Genomic DNA, 19,703 nt, shown 5'->3' with positions numbered 1-19,703 from the left:
CAAGAAAACAAATGTCTAAGATGGCGGATTTTGAAATTGTTGGAACATAGTCATCATAGATCAAGTCAGAGCTGGAGTTCATTGTATTTTCTCGCTCGCCTCCTCCTCGCCGCCTCCGCCTCCCGTCTTCTTGCCTCCGCCTAAGTTGAGAAATTTGCTCATTTGTGCTAGCTTGTATCTGAACTATCTGATCTTTTAGCCTCTGAACTTCAGCTTGACTTTGACTCCCGGAAGGCATGTATTGGTGCAAGGTGGATCCAAAATATTGGGTCGGGTTAACACCAGATCCTTGAAATCTAACCCGACCATACCTTTCAGGACCCAAAACTTCATTAATAATTCTGTTATCAATATCCTCAAAATTAACAGAACTATCAGTCGAAGCAGTCGCTTCATACTCTGCCTTCTTATCTTTTAGTTTCTCCTAATAAATCAGCCAAAGAGTTAGAAACGAAATATACAATAAAAAGGAATACAACATAACATTATTTAAATCAAACTAATAAAACGCATTTAATTAAAACATTATAATTAAATATTATAAATATTTATAATGAATCAAATTTTATTAAGTAAATATACCATAATTTTCGCAACCTCGGATGTCATCTGAGTTCCATCTTTTTTCTCATGCGTAATGTCAAAAAGATGAAGGTGTCCAACTTTTTGACCAGACGAGGCTTCCTACAATATAGTAGTAAAAATATTATTTAATAGTAAAAAGTCATTAATACTTGATAGAATTAATAAATCCATAGTACGCGGCCTGAGCTACACAAGTAAAACTTCTCGACCCTGCCGTCTGCGTAAATTTCTGTTTTTGCCTGCTGCTTGTTCCAACTCACTCACGGTCCTACATAATGAAATTATTATTACGTATATAGTAAATACTATAAACCGAAAAATTTATAAGAGTTTGCAAGTACATAATACCTCTCCTTTCTTCGAATTCCAAAATCGAACCGCATCTTCCCATTGGTACCTCGGCATTCCCGGTGGGACATTTTGCAATTTTTCTTCGAGGCTTATGGGTTTTTTAAAATATTCTTTTTTCAAAATGCTTTTATGGTCTCTCCATTTTTTACCCAATGCCTTCTTGATATAGGCATCAAAGACCTTTAAAGCAAACCTCTCCTAAAAAACACAAGTTTAAGAAGTAAATATAAATGAAACTTAAACCAAAGTATTATAAATTACATTAACGTTTTGTTACCTTAATATTAGAGAGAGCTTGATTTTTATTGCTATCAGGCATGTTATGCCATGATTCGTAGTTGATGGGCAACATATTGGCATTTCGTGCTATAATGCCCAAATAGCCTGTTAAAAGTCGAGCTTCTTGTCTAACAGGCTGACCATGGCTGTTTCTAGTTACTTTCACACGCTCGACAGAATTTAAGTTATATAAATCTGTTAGGAGCGTACGTCCTCAACCTCTGCGCGTCCCACCATTTTCAGCTGAAAAATAATATATTTTTACTATATTGAAATTTAAAAATAAATTAGTAATAAAATTTAATACAATTTGTAAAATAAACTTAACATTACTTTGAAATTCCACAGACTCGTCAAGTGTCTCTGGCACGCTTGAAGATCCAACAACTATCTGCTGTTTAGTACTTACTTCTTCCAAATTTGTAGTATTATGTACAATACTAAGATCTCTTAATCTTCTTCTAGGCATTTTTCCTGCAACACATAAAATAGTTAAAATTTTAGTAAGAAATAACAACAATAGTAAATATAAAATAGTTAAATTATATAACATGACCAATGTTAAAATTATAACATTACATATAAATAAAAAATCATAAAATCTTACTACATCATAAATCGTAAATATCTTCGTCCACATCCTGACGAACCCATTGAAATTGTGTACTAGTACTAGGGATATTTTCATTTAAGTTTTGTTCTGGAAAAGGCAAAGTTTCTGATCTTTCAACGATGTCATCTCTACTTCCATTCCCCATGTCAAACAAGTCTCTAGGGGTGTTTCGGAGTACAACGTACCAACCCTCATCAATTGGATCTTTCGAGTAAAAAACTTGTTTAACTTGAGAAGAAAATACATACGGCTCGTCTATCAAATGTTCTCCAATGTGAATTAATCGAGAGAAATTCACCATTGTAAAACCAAACTGATCATTTTTAATTTCGCGAGTAGTATTAGCATCAGCCCAATCACATCGAAATAAGACAACTTTCCATTTTCCATAGTAATCCAACTCAATAATGTCGGTTAGAAGTCCGTAATACTCCACATTTCCCTCGACAGGATTACTGTCCCTAGCACTAGAGTAACTTGTAATTAAAGAATTAACAACTACTCCACAATATTGAGTCTCCTCAATCTCTCGCGATATTTGGTATGAAATCTGAATCCATTCATGATGAAGCCACTATATCTTTTTACTACTCGATTCGGACCTTGGGAAAGCCATTTAACTTCGTCATTAACGACATTCCCACTCCAAACCTATTGAATCAAAAGTAATTTGAGTAATTGTAAATGTTATGAGAAAACATTATTATTTGTCAATAAAATGTTGAGTTGCATACCGTTTGGCTTAACCATTCATGAAAAGATTCTACGAATAACCTATTAATCTCGCGATGTTGTAATCTTCGTGAGCGTGAACGAGATCTTAAGATTTGTTTGTACACACTATGTTAAAAACATGTTTAATTCGTTAAATAATAAACAAATCAAAAAAAGATGAATACTTATCATATTCTAGAACTTACTTGCGTAATTGTTCAAGTGCATCGTGGTGGAAAAGAACATATCTATGTGCTTGTATCCAAGATCGGTAATCTAATTCTGCAATTTCAACTTTGCCGATTGGTTCTCCATAACTTTAAAATAAATAAGTTTCGGCCAAGTTAGGATCATTGAGTCTGGCATTTCTACTTGGTCTATTCAATCTTGTTTCAACATCTTCTAAATATCTAGAACAGAATGTCATACACTCCTCTGCCAAGTAGTCTTCAGCAATTGATCCTTCTGGATAACGCTTGTGACTTCAATTTGCTTAGGAACCTAAACACCATATACAACATTATCAAAACTGGTAACTATAGGTATAAAGGTGAATACCTTTGAAATAAATTAGCACCTTTCAATTGGATACATCCAACGATAGAAAACTGGCCCACCAATTATTGCTTCACGAGGGAGATGAATGACAAAGTGCACCATAATAGTGAAGAAGGAAGGTGGAAAGATCTTCTCCAAATTGCATAATGTCAAAGCAGCTCGATCTTGTACTTTTTCAAGTTCTTCAACATGCAGAACTTTGCCACAAATTGCTTTCATTATATTGGATAGTTCAATTATACAGGATGTTACCTTCTTTGACATACAGCACCGTAAAGCAACTGGAAGTAGATCTTGCATCAAGATGTGATAGTCATGTGATTTTAATGAATATAGTCTTCGATCTTTAAGACTTACACATCGAAATATATTTGATGCATATGCATCCGGAACCTTTATATCCTTCAACACCGTGCAGAATATTTCTTTCTCTTCCTTTGACATTGCAAAAATTGTAGGCGGCAACCAATATTTTCCATTAGGAAGTACTTGCGGATGAAGATCACGCCTAATTCCCATGTGAACTAAATCAAGTCGACTCTGAAGATTATCTTTTGATTTACCATCGACGTTCAAAATTGTCTGGATGATGTTCTCCCAGACATTCTTCTCAATATGCATCATATTAAGATTGTGGCGTAATATATGATGCTCCCAATAAGGCAACTCAAAAAAAATACTTCTTTTCTTCCACAAGTTCGCCTCATTAAAGTCATCCTCCTCATCAGATTCATCCCTCGATCGTCTATTTGTTTGCCTATTAGATGGTTGATTCAGCTTCCCATAACTGAAATATAACACCCTATACCCGAGACCGTCATCGGAGTCGGACACGAGGGGTTAACGGGCTTAATCCACTTACTTGAACAGTTCATTTTAAAAATTTCCAGACAGCTGGCTAACTGTGTCACTGTCACCTTAAAAATCATATCTTGAGTTCCACAACTCAAAAATCAGTTTCGTAATTTTTCCCTGAAACTAGACTCGTATATGCATCTACAAATTTTTTTCTAGAATTTTTGGTCAGGCCAATTAGTACAGTTTATTAGTTAAAGTCTCCCATGTTACAGGGATAGACTACACTGACCTTTGCGCATTACGACTTGGATATCTCCCTGTACAGGGCTTCAATACTGATGCCGTTTGTTTCTACAGAAACTAGACTTGAAAAGGAATCTGTACATATATAGAATGACTTCTAAATATCTCTGGTAAATTTATAATTAATTTCTAAAGTCGGAGAAGGGACTCCAGAAACCGTTTTGTCCCTGTCTCACGAAAACTTAAATATCTCTTAACATACTGTTCATATGATCGTTTCATTACTTTCCTATGAAAATAGATTCATCAAGGTTTGTTTACATAATTTATTAACTATTTAATTCCATTCCTACTATTTTTAGTGATTTTTCAAATCTACATCACTGCTGCTGTCAGCATCTGCCTTTAAGATAGACTTTACCTACTTCATAGTTTCCATGATTCAACTAGCCCTTTTAGCATAAATAGCACAATTTATGATAGTGATTAACCATTCCAATGGCCATTCCTTGCCAAGCATATCCACACCTCTCAATAACCACATCCATACCATATGATTATAACATTATGCTCAAAACATATATAAGCCATTTTCGCATGGCTATCCAAAATTATACAAATCCAAGGGGGTCCATGACCCACAACAAAAAGGGTAATCCTATACATGCCATTTCAAAGTTCAGCCAAAAGTATACCAAAAGGAGCTTTGATAGTGTGGGCGACTTCGACTTCAAAATCCCGAGTCAGATAGCTGACGAACCAAAATCTATAAAACAGAGAATCAAGAAACGGAGTAAGCATTTAATGCTTAGTAAGTTTGAGTCATGAATTTAGACACAACCAAAGTATAGCATTCATGTAGCTAAATAGATAATTTCATATGCACAAATTCTCAATATCATACTTACTTCATATTACCAACCCTTATATTCATACACAAAGATCAACTTAGCCAAAGGCCGGTAGCTCATTTATCAACTAAGCGAATATTATTCGAAGGGAATCAACTATTCCAGAGCACATACAAAACATACCTCATTGTTGAGATTTTACAAGCGTAATAACTGAAATTTTTACAGCAAGATCATTCATTCCCGAATCACGTACCTTCGGAATTTAACCGGATATAGCTACTCGTTCAAATGCCTTGGGACATAGCCGGTTATAGTAACTCGCACAAATGCTTTCGGACTTAACCAGATTTAGTAACTCGCACTAATGCCTTCGGCTTAGCCCTAATTAGTAACTCGCACAAATGCCTTTGGATCTTAGTCCGGATATAGTCATTTAGCACAAGGCCTTCGGGACTTAGCCCGGACATCATTCGAATAACCATGCACATTTATCAACAAATCATGACACATTCGTATTTCATTTTCATTAGCCAAACTCAAAAACAAGACACTTATCACACTTGCAATTTCGGCTCAATAGCCACACACAAAGAGCATGATTTTGATTTGCTTAAAACATGATCTAATCAAATCATAATCTAAGTTCTATTACTCAAAAACTTACCTCGGATGTGGTCGAACGTTTTCGGCGGCTATTCGATAACTTTTTCCTTTCCCTTATCCAACTGTGGTCCTCTAAGCTCTTGAGCTAATTCAAACAAATTTAACTTATTAAAGTCTCGTTATGCTAGCTTATGGCCGAATATGACAAGGAGTTTGATAGGTCATATGCATTTTTAATCACATCAAGCAATTTAATACAATTCATTCGAACATCAAAAAGGAAACCTCAAGGTACTTAGCCCATATATACTTTAGGCATTAGAGTCACATATATATATGGAATCCCGAATCAAACTCAACATTTTAGCTAATTTTCCCCCTTGGCCGAATTTTTCTAAGCCAAGATAAAAGCATTAATATGCTTGCCTCTAACCGAATACATGCAACCCCAATCTTCTTCCTATGGCCGAATATGCATGTCTATGTTGAGGCCGATTATATACTTAATACCACACATAAATGGCATATATTTTACTAACTAATGCATTATATATTATAACTCAATACGCATCCATCATTTACTCCATAACCGAAACACCATCATATGTAAATATATACCTTGAGATAATATATAGGTCATACCAATACATCGTGTGCAATCATATATATATATATGTGCAAGAGCCGAATCACAAAGTTGATTATAACCAAATATAAACATATATCCAAAACATAAATCTTACCTACCATGCAATAATCATAAGTCATACTTATGGATATACCATGGCCGATACTTCCAACAACACCAAATAAAAAAATATACTTCATGGATCTAAGGTAGAACCAAGAAAGGAACTCATAATCATCAAGATGTAAGCAAACTACCATTGTTCATCTAGATTTAGCATGAAACACGACCATCACCCTTATTAATCTCCATAGTCGAAAACCTTACTTATTCCAAAATCACAATTTCAACATGGGTTTACAAAAATCACTTGATATCAACTAAAATTTCAAGAGCTAGTACAATCTTCCTTACCTTAATAGTGACCTAAGATGACCGATTGCTTCACTCCCTTCTTCTTCCTTTCAATTCGGCCAAGAAAAACCAAAGAACACAACTTGTTTTTCTCTCTTCCTTAGAACATTCGGCCAAGAGCTATGAAGAAAGATGGACACTTTTTTTTGTTTTCTTTCTTACCTTCACGGAAATGGGGAGGGGGAGAAACAATCTCTCCATTCTTTTCCTTTTTCCATTTCTTTATTACCCATACTCATTATTTTATTGTTCCTAACATACATCACTACATAACATGTTTGTGACATGTTTCCACTCATAGCATGGCCGGTCATTAGCTCAAATATTGGGCAATTTGACATGCAAACCCACCATTTTTATAACATGCATTATTAGGCCACTTTACATTTGCCTAGCACATTTCTAAATTTTCTCACATAAGTCCTATGTACTCCATTCACATGCAATTAACTAAATTGAAACTTAAAAATTTTCGCACATTCACATTCACATATTTTAGACAATAAATATCACATTCAAATAATTTGGTGACTCAGTTTAGCAGTCCCGAAACCGCTTTCCGACTAGGGTCACTTTAGGGTTGTCACATGAAATCCATATCTTTTAACATGAATAAGATTTCAGATCCAATGGTCTACTCAGGAGCTTTTTTCAACTCTTTAGTACCATCAAATAAACCCTCTGAAATCTATAGCTATGATTTTCATCTAACCACCGACGATGCCCCATATAGCAGAACTTCTTCCCATTATATAACCACTGTGAACACGTTTGAGTAGCACAACAAGGACAAGCATAACGTCCTCTGGTACTCCAACCAGATAAATTCGCATATGCTGGGAAATCATTAATTGTCCACAGCAAAGCAGCACGTAGGTAAAAGTTCTCCTTTCTCAATACATCATGCATCTCAACACCCGCCCATAATTATTTTAACTCTTCAATAAGTGGCTGCAGATATATGTCAATATCATTTCCGGGGCATTTCTCTCCGAGGATAATCATAGATAATATCAAAGAAGATTGCTTCATGCAGATCCATGGAGGCAAATTATAAGGAACAAGGACCACAGGCCAAGTACTGTACGAGGTGCTCATGATTTTAAAAGGATTAAATCCGTCAGATGCTAACCCTAGCCTTACACTCCGAGGATCATTTGCAAAGCTTGGAAATTTATTGTCAAATGATTTCCATGCTAAAGAATCTGCAGGATACCTTAATACTCCATTATCCGTTCGTTGATCATGATGTCACGTCATAAACTCGGCTGTCTTTAACGACATGAATAGCATTTGAAGCCTTGGGATTAGCGGGAAATATCGCAAAATCTTGTTCGGCTTCCTTGTTGACTGTGGCCCATATTCATCCTCATTAACATCTTCTGCATCTCTATTCATCCAACGAGATTTACCGCAAACATGACAAGACTGTTGATTTCTCCGATCACCCCAATACAACATGCAATCATTTGGGCAACTATGAATTTTGTTGTACCAAAGGCCCAAATCTTTTATCACTTTCTTCATGTCTTTACATGATTGAGGGATTTTTGCAAACGGGAACATTTCTCTCAAAAGCTCTAACAGCATTGTCAAAGAGTTTCTAGTCCACCCTCCCAAACATTTTAAGTGGAAAAGGCGAATACAGAATGACATTTTCGAAAATTTTGATCCCTCATAAAGTTCTTCATTCATTTCTCCAAGTAACATGTAGAACTTCTCCGCTTCTTCATTCGGTTGTTCATCCGGTACACTTCTTATCATTTCCATAAAAGTATTCCCACCGATATTATAATCATCGGATGCAACATAGTTTGGTGGAAATGATTGAAAACCTTCACTCCGCATATTAAATGCATCCCACATCATACCTTCCATGTCATCTTCTTTAACATACTGACGGTATCATACCTTCCATGTCATCTTCTCTAACATACTGACGGTAACCACTATAAGGATAACCCAGATTAATCGTCGAAGAGGTTCCACTAGGTGTACACTCTCCATGGAAAATCCATTTTTTATACCCCCGAATGAAGCCATCAACAATTAGATGTTCGTAGACAACTTCACGATAATGCCAATAGATATTGCCACACTTCTTACACGGGAAAAGAATCATATTCTCTTGGCTTGAATTGTGAAATGCAAAATCTAAAAAAGATTGCACTCCATTTTGATACTCGTTGCTTGCCCTTGAGAAATTCATCCAAGTCCTATCCATTTCGTAGTTGTTGAAGCCTAAAGTTGGCAATAAGTTACACGGGTAAGTTGTTTATTATGTAAGTCTTGATATGATATATATTTATGTTTTATGTAAGTTATGTAGATTATGTAAGTTATGAAATTTGAAATTTAAACTGTATGCTTTTAAGGAAATTATTAGATTAAACTACATGTATTAGTTAAGTTATGTAAGTTGTTATGTACGTTATGTGAGTTATGTAAATTATGTAAGTTATGTGAGTTATGTAAGTTGTTATGTAAATTATGTAAGTTATATGAGTTATGTAAGTTATGTAATTTATTTAAGTAATGATCAATATTAATACTATTTTGATAAAAATTAGTTATAACTTTTAAAGACATTTAAAATTATTAAATATTAAAATCAAACATTATTTATATAAAACAATTGTAATTTGAATATAATAATATAAAAAGAATCGTAGTTTAATTTTTATATTATAATATATTTAAACAATGATCAATATTATTACATTGATAAAATTATTTATAAGTGGCCCTTCAATGTTGAAATTTTTAAATCTTTTTAAGGTCGATAGAATTATTTATAAGCTCCATAGAACTTTTTTGAAATCTTTTTTTTGTACAAATACATTTAAAATTATTAAATATTAAAATCAAACATTATTAATATAAAAAATAGTAATTTGAATATAATAATATCAAAAAAGAATCGTAGTTTAATTTTTATAAGTAAATTGGAAATAAATTAAGGTTATATAAATATTCAATAGTAAATGAGCTCGATAGAACTTTTTCAAGTCTTTTGAATTTTTAAGATTCATCATACGTGGCGTTGTTACACCTAGGAGGATCCATTATATCTTATACTCGATATAAGGCAACCCGTCAAAGTTTCCAACCTATAAACTTTGAATCTTTAAAATATTTAAAATAAGGTTGGAGAGAAGGTCAGCTATTGTTGTAATTTTAATGGACAAGCAAGCTACATAGTAATAAAATTAATTCATACTTATTCATACTCCACTCTCACCAAAGAAAGAGGTGGAGTCAAAAAGTAATATTTGTTAAGTAATTTAAAGTGAAAATGCATAGAAATAAAGGAAAAAATTTAGCAACTAAAACTGTACCTAGAACAGATGTCAATGGTCGTGGTGTATTTAGTTGCACCAAATATTAATTCAGGTGCTCGATAGTACCTAGAACAGATGTAAGATTATAAGAGTAGCACCAAATATATTTCAGTTTAAGCAAATATAAAAACTTTATCTATATCAGTACCAAATATTAATTCGAAGATTAAATGGCAGCTTTAGTTGAACCAATAGTTGCAGGAGGAGCAGGAAGCAGTAACTGAAATACATACAACATTAATTCACTAATACAGACACATGTAAGATTATAAGAGTAGCACCAAATATATTTCAGTTTAAGCAAATATAAAAACTTTATCTATATCAGTACCAAATATTAATTCGAAGATTAAATGGCAGCTTCAGTTGAACCAATAGTTGCAGGAGGAGCAGGAAGCAGTAACTGAAATACATACAACATTAATTCACTAATACAGACACATGTAAGATTATAAGAGTAGCACCAAATATATTTCAGTTTAAGCAAATATAAAAACTTTATCTATATCAGTACCAAATATTAATTCGAAGATTAAATGGCAGCTTTAGTTGAACCAATAGTTGTAGGAGGAGCAGGAAGCAGTAACTGAAATACATACAACATTAATTCACTAATACAAACACATGTAAGATTACAAGAGTAGCACCAAATATATTTCAGCTTAAGCAAATATAAAAAATTTATCTATATCAGTACCAAATATTAATTCGAAGATTAAATGGCAGCTTCAGTTGAACCAATAGTTGCAGGAGGAGCAGAAGCGATGAATCAAATACATACAACATTAATTCACTAATACGACACATGTAAGATTACAAGAGTAGCACCAAATATATTTCAGCTTAAGCAAATATAAAAATTTATCTATATCGATTACCAAATATTAATTGAAGATTAAATGGCAGCTTCAGTTGAACCAATAGTTGCAGGAGGAGCAGGAAGCAGTAACTGAAATACATACAACATTAATTCACTAATACAGACACATGTAGGATTATAAGTGTAACACCCCGTACCCGAGTCCGTTACCGGAGTCGAACACAAAGTGCACACAGACTTAACTTAATTGTTTCACTGTCCATAAAAAAAAATTTCCAGACTAGCTGGTTACTGCATCACTGTCGCCTTAAAAATCATATCTTGAGTTTTGAAGCTTGAAAATCAGTTTCGTAAATTTTCCCTGAAACTAGACTCATAAGTTCATCAACATATTTTTTTCTAGAATTTTTGGTTGGGCCAATTAGTACAGTTTATTAGTTAAAGTCTCCCCTAATCCAGGGTTCGACTACACTGACCTTCATGCATTACGAATTGGATATCTCCCTGTACAGGGCTTCAATACTAATTCTGTTTGTTTCCATAGAAACTAGACTCAGAGAGGAATCTATACATATATGGCATGACTCCTAATTATCTCTGGTTAATTTAAAATGAATTTCCAAAGTCGGAACAGAGGATCCAGAAACTGTTCTGGCCCTGTTTCACGAGAACTTTAATATCTCTTATCATATAACTCATATGACTGTTTCGTTTCTTCCATATGAAAGTAGATTCATCAAGGTTGATTTACATAATTTATTCACTATTTAATACCATTCCTACTATTTTTAGTGATTTTTCACATCCACATCACTGCTGCTGTCAGCATCTGCCTTTAAGGTAGGCTTTACCTATTTCATGGTTTCCATGATTCAATTGGCCCTTTTTGCATACATAGCACAAAGTGTGATCATGATTAACCATTCCAATGGCTAATCGTTTCAAAACCATTCCATACCTCATAATGATCAACATACAAACGATTATAGTACTATGCTAAAAACGTATATAAGCCATTTTCGCATGGCTATCCAAGTTTACACAAAACCGAAAGGTACATGACCTACAACCAAAGGGTAGTCCTATACATGCCATTTCAAAGTTCAACCAAAATTGTACCAAAATGGGGCTTTGATAGTGTGGATGACTTTGACTTGATGATCCCAAATCCGATAGCTAACGAGCAAAATCTATAAACAGAGAGCCAAAGCAACGGGTAAGCATTTTAATGCTTAGTAAGTCTCAAGTAATGAAATCAGCTTTGACTAAAGTATTACGTTTACATAACTAAATGAATCACTTTATTAATACACATTCTCATAATCATACTTACTTCACATTACCGACCCTTATGTTTATACACAAAAGAACAACTTAGCCAAAGGCCGATAGCTCGTTTATCAATCGGCGAATACTTACTTGTAAGGACTCAACTAATTCAAGCACATACGAACATACCTCATTGCTGGAATTTTCACAAGTGTATAAACTGAAATTTTACAGCAAGATTGCTCATTTCGAATCACGTACCTTCGGATCTAACCAGATATAACCACAAGCACAAGCGCCTTGGTCTTAACCCGAATTTGGTAACTGCACAATTGCCTTCGGTCTTAGCCGGATATAACAACTTCGCACGAATGCCTTGGTCTTAGCCGGATATAATCACTAGCATAAATGCCTTGGGACTTAGCCCGGTATCATTCAAATGCTCATGTACACATATATCAATAATCACGACACATCCATTTTTCATTTTCGTTACTAAGGCTCAAACACAAAATATTTATCAAACCTTTACAATTTTGGCTCAATAGCCACACACAAGGAGCATGATTTCAATATAATTCAAGTAGGGTCATTACTCGAAGACTTACCTCGGATGTTGTCGAACGATTTCGACGGCTATTCGATCACTTTTTCCTTTCCCTTATCCAACGGTGGTCCTCTAAGCTCTTGAGCTTAATCTTGATGCAAGTATAGCCAAATCTCTTCCTAATCCCCTTCCAAACCAAACATGAAGCAAAAATTCCTTCCTTCCTCTTTAGTATTTTCGGTCAAGAGAGAATGAAATGGATGAGCAAATTTTTTTTCTTTTCTTTTCTTCAATACACGGCAATGGGGAGGGGAGAAGCCTTCACAGACATTTTTTTTCATTTTTTATTACCCATACCCTTAGTTTAATGTTTCTCCCTAATGCACCAACAAAACATGTCTATGACATGTTTTGCCCATCCTCCTTGTCATGGCCGCCGCCTCCTATAAAAAGAGGGATATTTGACATGCAAGGCCATTGTTTTGCATGCATGCTTTAATTAGTCATCACACATTTCCCCATCATATTTTCAAAGTTTTCTACCAGGTCCTTTCTAGTGAAATTCACATTTATAACTCTAAATCAAACATAAAAAATGTCACACATGAGTTAGCACATATTATAGGCAATAAAATAAATATTAAATTATTTTTATGCCTCGGTTTTGTGGTCTCGAAACCACATTCCGACTAGGGTCAATTTTGGGCTGTCACAATAAGAGTAGCACCAAATATATTTTCAGTTTAAGCAAATATAAAAACTTTATCTATATCAGTACCAAATATTAATTCGAACATTAAATGGCAGCTTCAGTTGAACCAATAGTTGCAGGAGGAGCATGAAGTAGTAACTGATGCTGAATCTGGTCCAAACAGAAAGTGTTTTTTTTTAGTGAAGCAGCAATCAAAAGAAAAATATGATATGCCTTTGTATATATGCCATAGATATTTTGGGTTAACCTCATCTGAATTCCTAAAAGCATTAAAACCAGATAATGGATTCTAATTTTCCCAAATAAGCTAATTTGATTATAGAGAGAAATGAATCAAGCTGAAAAATGAATGTTATCTGCCATAATATGGCTACTTGCTATATTATGCCATGATACAAGCAAATAACATAATTATAACATGAAAACAGAAATATTGCATATTGTATATAATACAAATTATTTATGTATCAAATTTTATAAGAATATAAAATAATTTAAACATGACCGCATCATGAGAAAAACGAATGAACACAGATGGGTACAAAAGTTGCCAGGTCTACTTCCATCAAAATCAGATAGTAAAATTCATAAGTAGTTAAAAACTATAAGAATCAATAATAACTAACTTTAGCTTGTGAAGCAACAAAATGACATAAGCTGACACAGATGGGAAAACATTAGCAAGCTTGCAAGCAGTCAACAAAGCATCTTGAACTCTAGCAATCTGGTAAGTGTTTGAAGTTAAATACATTAGCTTAAGCCATCAATATTTTTGAGGTATTGAGAAGGAAATAAAAGGAAAGCTTTCGATGGTGCAAACACTAACAATGAAAATGAAGGAGACCACATAACAATGATTTTAGGAAGACTTAAAAAAAAACTTTCTTTTATAACTTTTCAAAGTAAATTTTTTTCTTAATTTCAATCTTGTGGGAAAGCAAAAACTATATATGTAGTAATCCATAATTTATGCATATACTTGAGAGAGTGCTTTTAGTTGGAGTGGGAAACCAATAATAACAAGTAATGAGATTTCTATCAATCAAATCATCCCCTTTGAAGGCATTGTAATAATAGAATCTGCAGTATATCATCACTAGGAATGATAAAAAAATGAAAAATCAAAACTCAAAAGACATACCCTTAATCATAAGCTTGTGGAAGTTTAAAGTAGCTTATTCCAAACATAGCAGCAACCAGCTATTATTGACTTAAAAGGATATGCCAAAAAGCTGCAATTAGATACTAATATTTTACCCTTGAGTGCATATAAATCTCCTTTTTTACAATTTATTGCATAAAGCTTGTGGAAGTTTAAAGTAGCTTATTCCAAACATAGCAGCAACTAGTTGTTATCAACTTAAAAGGATATGCCAAAAAGCTGCAATTAGATACTAATATTTTACCCTTGAGTGCATATAAATCTCTTTTTTACAATTTATTGCATAACATTTCCGAGTCCTAGACTCGTTAATCCACAATTGGCCCCTAAGGCTTGTTTTCAATTCCTTTAACATAACATTTCAAACATATCGATATCAAAACATTCTATTATCAATCAAATTTCCAAGTTACCATTTATAATGTCAATTAATTCATTCATTCTAGGGTCCTTCGACTTGTTTGAATCCACTTCAGCCCCTAAGGCTCAGTTTCATTTGATTTACATACTTTGTCATATGGTTACTATATTTAGTTTACATTTAATCACCGAACATATTAATAAAATCCGAATAACCTAACTTGGATTTTCAAAACAGATACTCAAATTAGTTAATCTGCATCTCAAACTGACACTGTAATGTATCATCCGCAAAATATCTTAATAAAACCAGACATCAAAAGAAGCAAGTGTTCCTTCCCGTCCCTTGCTTTACCCCCATTTTTACTCTGAGAATATCTTAATAGTTTTGGTTCTCATTTATGTCAAACATCTCAATAAAAAATAGTTAGATAGTTATAAACCAACAAATGATAGCATATGAAAAACCCATACGTACCAGTATGAAGATAAATCTCTCGATTCATCTACTTCATGCTTTCAACAGCCAGACATGAAAGTGAACAATTGACCGCTTTCAACACGCAAGCGCCATTAACAGAAATACAGTTTAAATTGTATAGCCATTGCAACCTTGCTAGCTTTGAACAAACTAATTCAGTGGTGTACGCACCTTTGAAAAGAATTGGAAACTTCAATTTAACTGGAATATATAAATATTTACCCCAGAAAAGAGGATAAGAAACTTTAATGGAGTTTGCAGAAAAGGAGATTTATATGCATACCCTTGCTTGCTAACATTGAAAGTATATGAAAATGATTGAAATTCCTCCAAAACCCATAGGTTAAACAAAGAAGAAATAAATTGTTCTCAAATAAAAGAACAACTTACCTGATATTTTACACTCCGATGAAGCAAACGAGTAACCTCCAAAGCAGAAAAGCGATTCAAGTCAAATGTATGTTAGCTCGACAATGAATCTTAACCGTGTCTGCTGATTCTTTTGAGGGAAATTTAGGGATTAGAAGAAATTAGAGAATTGGGGAAATCTGTTTTGGGTTGGGGGGAATAGGTGTCGGGCATGAGAAAGAAGCAAACATTTCAAGGAAATTGACACCGTTCAAGGTAAACAATTATGTTTTTTTACGGCATTTTTTTTAAAAACGCCGCTAATCCACTAAATATCCATTTAAAACGATATTGTTTTAATTTTACTTAAATCCCTTAAATCTTTATAAATACTTAAAGTAAATTTATTTAAACCTAATGATATTGTTTTAATTTTTTTATAAATATATACATGTTATTTTCATTTGATATTTATTAATTTTTAAATATAAACAAGTTAAATATTTTTAATTATACTTTTTCTATTAGTTGTTGAATTATATGTAAGTTGTGAATTTAGTCCTTTTACTTTCATTTTGTTATTTTTAGTCATTTTAATTTTCAAATTTTAAAATTGTAGTATTAATTAAATGGTAGCTATTAAATTCATTAAGTTTTGCTATTTCTAAAATCTAATGTAACAAACATATTACTCACAAAAAGCCAGTTACGGATTTAACGATTGTCATTTGTGTCAAAATTAATATTTTAAAATTCGAAAAGTATATATAGGGACCAATAATAATCTAATTGGATAACATGAACTCAACCTACAACTTTACGCACAATACCAAGACTAATAGCATAATTTAACCAAACATATATAATTGCTATCATTTGAGTCACCATGACTAAAATTTTAAATTTTGAAAAGTACAAACGAAAAAAATGATCGATTTGAAAAATACAGGGACTAAAACTAATCAAATTAAAATATAAGGACTAAATACACATTTTACATATAGTACATGGGATAATAGCATAATTTGCCTTTTTTTAAAAAAAATTAATACAACTATGATTCAAACCCATATTACTCTAGAGTACATATGAAAACGACGACGTTTACTTTAAAGTACTATGTTTTTTGCGCTAATCCCCTAAATCTTCATATAAAAGCACGCGTTTACGTTATACTTTTTTTTTTTTTGTATGCGTTTTAAAAAACGCGGTACTCTCTAAAATCCAATTAAAACGACGCGTTTAAGTTAAATGCTATGTTTTTGTATGCGTTTTTAAATAAACACCACTAATCTCTTAGTTTTTATATTTCATTTTTATTTGTTATATTCTATGACAATTTTAAGTTTAAATTCCACTTAAATAAATTAATTTGAATTGAATTATTTTTAATATATCAAAATATTTATAGATTAAATCTTAAACCATTTCATTTATATAAAGTTTATCTATTATCTCTTAAATAATTTAAACTGTAATTATAATTTTAATATAATATTCAAATTAATATTATCTCTTTTACAATTATATAAGAAATCGTTTAATATATAAATTAAAAACACTACTTAATCATAACCCTAAACCTTTAACCCTATCCCATAAACACTAAACTCTAAGGCGCTCTAAATTTTAAAGCCTAAATCCTTAACCCTAAATATAAAATGATGTTATATCAATAATTGTGTTAATAATTTACAATAACTGGATCAAATTAAAATTCATGTATACAATTGCACACTAAACCGTTGTTCATGTATGCTTTTGGGATTTAACCTATCTTGATATATTTATTTTTTAAAATAATAATTTATATTTATCTTATTTAGATTTATATTATAAAAAAATCCAAGATACACAAGATATGTAGTTCACCATATTTATCCCCAAACCTTAAAAATTAAATCATAAACCCCACACCCCAAACCCTAAACCCTAAACCCCAAATCATAAACCCTAGAGCTTAGACCAACATCACCTTAAACCCTAAATATATATATATATATATATATATATATATATATATTACAAGGGACAAAGATAATTAAAAAGGAATTTTATTGCTTATCTAAACTCTAAACCTCTTAACCCCTATCCCATAAAAACTAAACCTTAACCCCAAACCCGTACACCTTAAACTCCACCCCTAACCCCTAAACCTTAAATCATAATCCCTAAACCCATAATTCGTCATAAACCTTCTAATACTAGTTAACTCTTAAACCTTAAACCCTAAACCATATATCTTAAACCATAGTTAACTCATAAATCTTAAACCATAAACCTTAAACTATAATGATAATTAATTTAATATTTTAAATTCAATATTATCTCTTTTACGATTATATAAAAAAAATATTTAATATATTGTATAACCATAAATTTTAATAATTATTGTTTTAGGGGTTATAGATTAGTGTTTATGATTTTTTTGGGGTTTAGGGGTTATATGACTTTTAGCATCGTTTTACCAAAAGCACCGCTAATGCTCTGGTCTTTAGCGGCGTTTTACCAAAAGCGCCGCTAATGCTCTGTTTTTAGCGGCGTTTTACCAAAAATGCCAGTATTGTTTTATTTTTAGCGGCGTTTTTGGTAAAACGCCGTGTTTTACAATTTTAGCGGCGTTTTTTGATAAAACGCCGCTAAAGCCCTATTTTCATGTAGTGCTTTCTGATATTTATTAGAGGTGATATGTAGTTGTTTTTGAACCAGTCAGTTTTGTTGAAGCTGTTAACATGAAAAATGGAGGGTTACGATGCAGGAGGAGCTAAATATGATCGAGAAAAATGGCACTAAGGAGCTAGTGGATAGATCTTCCCACAATAAACCTATTGGGGTTAAATGGGTTTACAAAACCAAATTCAGCTTTGACAGTTTTGTAAACAAGTGTAAGACGAAGATGGTCATGAGAGGATATACATAAATATTTGGCATAGATTTTTCATATACATTCACATTGGTAGATTTTTTGGATATTAGACAAATGTTGCTAGCTCTTTTGGCTCAAAAAGGATGGAGGATTTATTAACTAGTCATTAAGTCAACTTTTTTGAATGGCAACCTGAAGGAAGAGATTTTTGTTGAGCAATATGACGGTTTTGTTGCCAAGGGGAAAGAAGATAAATTATATCTCCTTAAAAAGGCCTTGTATGGTTTAAAACAGGTTCCCAAAGCCTAGTATAACAGGATTGACATTTGCTAACCTTAGGCTTTTAGAAGATTTTGAGTGAATTTACACTCTATGTTAAAAAGGATGAAAGAGATTTATTAGTTCGGTCTTTATATGTTGATGATTTGCTTGTGTTAGGGAGCAATGTAGAGTTGGTGAATAAGTTCAAAGATGAAGTAAAGCAAGCTTTCAAGATGATCAATCTTGGTGAGATGACTTACTTCCTTAGGATGGAAGTCACCCAAAGTAACATGATATTTTCTTATACCAATAAAACTATGCCAAAGAAATATTGAAAAAATTCAGAATGGAAGAATGCAAGCCTACATCCACTCTTATGAACTAGAAAGAGAAAATCTGTAAAGATGATGGTGTTTAAAAGGTAGATAAAAGACTTTATAGAAGTATGATTGGATGCTTGATGTATTTAATTGCAACAAAGCCAGATAAAACATATGTCGTAAGTCTACTTTCAAGATACATGCATTATGTTAGTGAAATTCATTTTCAGGCAACAAAATGCGTGATAAAATATGTTAAAAGGCACTATTGACTTTGGCATTAAGTTTAGTCAAGTTCAGGATTTCTTTTTTCATGGTTTCTCTGATAATGATTGGGCTGGATGTGTTGATGATATGCGAAGTACTTTAGGTTACTATTTTAGTTTCAATTACGGTGTTTTCTCATGGTGTGAAATGAAGCAAGACATAGTAGCTCAATCCACTGCTAGGCAGAGTATGTTGCTACTGCCACAACCGTAAATCAAGCTTTATGGCTTAAGAAGTTGCTAACAAATTTATATATGAAGAACTGAGTACTAAGGTGGTCATAAACAATCAAGTTGCTATATCCATTGC

General features: G+C 32.8%; 1 long non-coding RNA gene across 1 annotated transcript; it reads right to left on the bottom strand.

Moving 5' to 3' along the window:
- Positions 1-146: 146 nt before the first annotated feature.
- LOC108488942 (uncharacterized) lies at positions 147-10,739 on the bottom strand. Its single transcript, XR_008285528.1, has 4 exons — positions 10,679-10,739; positions 10,496-10,567; positions 9,979-10,047; positions 147-424 (listed from the first exon to the last, which is right to left on the bottom strand). It is a non-coding gene; the product is annotated as an uncharacterized LOC108488942 (long non-coding RNA).
- Between the last annotated feature and the right edge of the window lie 8,964 nt (positions 10,740-19,703).

This window comes from Gossypium arboreum, chromosome 7, assembly GCF_025698485.1.
Source record: "Gossypium arboreum isolate Shixiya-1 chromosome 7, ASM2569848v2, whole genome shotgun sequence".
NCBI classification, from domain to species: domain Eukaryota; kingdom Viridiplantae; phylum Streptophyta; class Magnoliopsida; order Malvales; family Malvaceae; genus Gossypium; species Gossypium arboreum.
This window is presented reverse-complemented; position numbering and strand designations above follow the sequence as displayed.